Genomic DNA, 4861 nt, shown 5'->3' with positions numbered 1-4861 from the left:
TTTCTTTCTTTCTTTCTTTCTTTCTTTCTTTCTTTCTTTCTTTCTTTCTTTCTTTCTTCCCTCCTTATTTTTTTTTTTAAGTTGGTGTTTCTTGGGGGAGGAGAGCGGAAATGAATGAGGGGGTTTATAGAAATAACGAAAATGAACTTTGCTTAAGGATGTTCCAAATCAACCCACTTATAAATTGACTCTTTTAGAGAGGCAGGTTTCAAAATTGGCTGGGGAGCTAGAAGGAGAAGAAGTAAAAATACTTTGAGCTCAGAAGATGTATATTTAGTTAACAGATTCAAAGAGAGACAGATGCAGAAACCTGGAGAAGCAGCCAAACCGCAGTAAATGAAAATAATACTGCCACGGGGCTGCACCGCTGGCACAGGAATCGTAAGCCCTGTCTGGGGAGATCGGAAGGAAGGAGCCCAAGAAGGCGGAGATCACCCGAGGAGCTGAGGTCTGGCCGTGTGCAGCACCTCATGTCTCTCCCTGAGAGAGGCTCCAGAGCCAGAGTACGCTGCAGTTTTCTCTGCGCCTCAGCATCGGAAGGAGACGCAGATGCCAGTCTATGACGCCACAGTGCTATCCTTGGCCTTCAACACCTCTCGGGCCCCTGGTGCCTTGGAAGACCCCTCTCAAGGGAGCGGAACGGTGCTTATGAAAGAGATGCACACTTGTTCCGTCATCCAATCGACACACAGCCACACTTGTCAGAAATTACGCTAGCTGCCTGCAAATATTGATTTGTGCTTGTACTGTGACGTATAGTTTGCCAGCTGTATTCCAACACGAGCCTCTTTAACAGCAAAAGGAGTGGGGTTTAATGCTTTCATCTTGCAGATCGGTTAGAGATAAGGAAGCTCAAGAGGTTAAATGACTTTGTTTAAGGTCTCAGCTCCTCGTGCAAAATGTGGCATCTAATATCTATCACTCAGTATACAGGGCATGGGATTAGTTGCTGAGATACCAAAGATGAAAAAGACACAGCTGGTCTCTGCCCTCAGAAGATTAGAAACCAGGATGGGAGAGCAAAGATGAACAAAGACTTAATTCTGTAAGGATGATGCAAGAAGAAACTGGCTATGATAAGAGAGCCTCTGATAAGAGAGGCAGAATCGAGTGGAGACTGATAAGAATGTGAGGACTCTTCCCTTTTCAGGGCATTTGGATTGTAGTTGAGAGGAGATGAAGCCAAATGCAGCTTCTTAGATGCAGAGGCATGAATCAGATGTGGGGGCATTTCAGGTAGTGGTGACCGAAAGGCAGGGAACAAATACTGTAATTCATACAGCACAGAGACCTTTCTGTTATTAAATGTGACCCTGTGGTCCATGGAATAGAGGCAAGGAGCTTTTCAGGGTTGATCCTCAGTGGCTCAACCTGGGATTTCTTCTTATTCTCTACTCTGTAATGTGCTTGGGTTCTGGCCTGTACTTGGACATTTATTCAAAGCAATAGCTCAGGCTCATTGCCTAGATGTATACCCCTGTATAATATCACTGAACCTTCTAAGTTAATTCCTGTCCTCACTACTTCTACCCCACGAGGGGCTTCCATTTCCTCTGAGCTAACTCTTAAAATGGCTTCCTCCTACAACTCTTCCTCCTTTCCCCTCTTCTCAGTGCCTCAGCGAACTTAGAGCCATGATGTGTCTGTTACTGCCAAGGTCAAACTTATTTTCTGACTCAGAGAAACAAGTCATGCTGTGACACTGAAGGCCAGGGTGGCCAGGGTATTCATGATTGAGGCTTGTGGTCCCAGTGTCATGCCTTGCCCAACTCCCTCTCTTTTGTGAGTCCTGTGGTGTGTGTGACACCTTCTGCGGGACTGTAGTCTGTCACCCATCACCTAGTCACCTGTTCAGACCTGCAGCTGCACCTCACTTCCCCTGCTCTGGCACACCAAGCAACTTTTCACCTTTTCACTAGAGGAACTTTTCTTTTCTCTTTTTCTTCCCGTTCTACTTTCTTATCTTTCAAATTGATCTCAGACACCCATCTGGGCCTGGACTTGGCTTGATTACCTGTCTTCTCAGTGGTGGGTCTTGGCCAGTGTTTTATATCAGAGGGACACAGAAATGTTGAGTGAGCATTAATTCATGGCTCTTCAGGTAAGATAACCTGGTCCCCTCTTCCACTACTGAGTCCCTGGGGTCTCTGTGACCCTTGATATTTTACCAGAGGATCCCCCCATAGGAAGTCTTATGTAACCAGGTCATAAGTTTCGGCCAAAGACACCTTATCTTTCACCAGATACTCTTTGCATCTTTAATAGCCACTATCCTTTTCTCTCTACTTTGTTAATTGAATACTTGTGTCCTAGTTAGTGTAAACCAATATAGGTCAACCTGGGGTTATAAACACACTGAGAAGTGTGAGAGGACTCCACAGAGAATTGCTTTCAACCTTCGGTTTCTGTTATTTTGTTTAAGCCAGTTGAATGTATTTTATAAACAAAGGTAGACCATGTGTTTTGAAGAGTGTGGATTAGCTGCTGGTGTTGGCCACTTCTTCTTTCTTGATTAGTTTGAAATGAAATCGTTTCACTGTGGGCCATTCTGGGTTTTCTTCTTTGTCAATACTTTTATGTAAACTAATCACAATGCCAGCCCTCATTCTGTTTGGAAGGTGCCCAGATGAGTGGTTGTCTTATTGCTATGTTTTTGCCACTCAGCATTTTTTTTAACATTTCTATGTTAGACTGACTTAGGACTTAAAATAAGCCTCTCACTATGGAAGACAAATATATGTGTCTTCCCAGTCTCCCTTGTGGCTAGTGTTTCTGCTTGTGGATTTAGTATTTGCCAGAAGGATACTTTGGATGAAATAAACTGGAAGCTAGTTCTATTAAAAGAAGAAGTGGAGGAATAGGAAGAGGGGGAGGGAGAGGAGGAGGAAACCAGCATGGCAAGGAGGGTGGTGCTACGATAGGTTTCTGAAACCAGAGAACTTAGGTTACAAGTGCACATGCCACACTCAGCCTCAGTCACCATATTGGACTCCTTAGTGGTGTTAAATGATGCTGCCTGTGAAACAGCGTGATGGTGCGGCTTTGCCATTATTCATGGCTGCCCACATTTTACTGTTTCTTTGACCTTCCAGAACATTTTATGTATGACCTCATATCCTTTAATAAATAATTATTTGTAGAGGATAGCTATAGTTAGTTTCCGTAATTTGCAATTATAGGAACCTTCATCTAGCCAGAGGAAGTGGCTAGATTTAATCCCAGCACTTGGGAGACAGAAGCAGGTGGATCTCTGTGAGTTACAGGCTAGCCTGGTCTATGAAGTGAGATACAGGACATCCATGGCTACACAGAAAGACACTCTGTCTCAAAAAGAAAAACTGAAGGGAGAGGGAGGGAGAGAGATTCATTTATTCATTAACTGGGAAAGTTATTTCCCCTCCTTCCTCTGATCTCTTCCCTGACTGCCTGCTCCCATCTGTGTCCTGGCTATAAGGACCCCCTTCATTACAGCATGAAGAAAGAGAGAGAAAGAGAATGAAGCATCTTTGCACAAGGACTGAAAATAATAACATCACACACACACACACACACACACACACACACACACACACACACACACCTCCCTCACCTTGTCACTTAAAAGCCTAAGGGACATAGAGACCTGTAGTCTACTAGCAAACTGGAATGAAAACCTGCCACAGAATGTCTTAATGTCTTCATGCCCCAGCAGTGTGCTTTAAAGGATTTCAGTCCTCCACTTTTAAGCCTGCCCACTCCTCTTGTTGCTCTCAAACTAGTATGTTTCCTATGCGATGCGCATTCCAGAACCGGACTCACATGCATTTGCATCCTAGCATCATTTATGAGCTATTGGACTCACTTGCTTTATGTCTGTGGTAGAATGACCTTCTCTACAAAGCCTGGACATCAATAGTGCCTCCTTCCTAGAGGGTCGTGGTGAGGACTGAGATAGTGAATGTATGGCAGCTAGAATTTACATTATAAATAATATACTTTTGGGTAAATATTACCACTTAAAGTTGGTTTATTTTTTTCATCATGTCACACAACAGTCTGTAAAACAAATATTTATTTACTGGCCTGCTCAGTGGTGTTCTGGAATTTAATTTTACCACCTCTGAGAAGCCAATTGTGAGCTTGTATTCCCAGGTTTACCTTCAATGACCTCACACCAGTAGTTGGAAATTTGCCATTGTGTGCTTATACCATGGGGGCAGGTAAGCATTACGAGGTTTCAGGTTTTGTTGCTCTTATCCTTTCACTGCGGCTGCTGCTGTGTCCTCTGGTTTATTATGTGGGTACCTTGTTTGAAAGTAGAGCCTAGCTCAGTGCCCACCAATCAGCAGGTGCTTCCCACTTAGGCATGGGGAGGCTGAGTAAAAGGTGCTCAGAAAAATTAAACTTAGAACTGTAATGATGTGGGGCAGAGGGGTGCACACAGAAATCTGCCTCGTGTCCAACGTTCTCAATATCAGAAGTTTGAACAGTCACCCAGAAGCCACACATTTACTCAACAGCATGAAGGAGTTTCCTGATAGCTGGCAGGGAAAACAGCGGTGGAGACAGGAGATAGGAGATGGCTCTCCCTGAGCCTCACCAGTGTGGAATGGAGTAAAGCTGGCGGAGTAGCTTTGGGTGCTTGCCTAGCATGTAAGTGTTAGGCCCCCGGCACTGCAAAGGCACCTGACAGTAATTCTAAACCTCAGGAGGTGGAGGCAAGGCAGGAAGATCAAAAGTTCAAGGTCACCCTCAGCTACATAACCAGTTTGAGGTCAGGCTAGAATATGGGAAACCTGTCTCAAAACAAACAAACAGCAGAAACTAACAAAACAAACAAAAATTAAAAGGGCAGGAGATGTTTGTCTTTCTGGTTCTGGGA

The sequence above is a fragment of the Psammomys obesus genome, unplaced genomic scaffold, assembly GCF_907164565.1.
Source record: "Psammomys obesus unplaced genomic scaffold, mPsaObe1.curated_primary_1811, whole genome shotgun sequence".
Classification (NCBI taxonomy): Eukaryota; Metazoa; Chordata; class Mammalia; order Rodentia; family Muridae; genus Psammomys; species Psammomys obesus.
The sequence above is the reverse complement of the archived record's forward strand: the minus strand, read 5'-3'. Positions refer to the sequence as shown.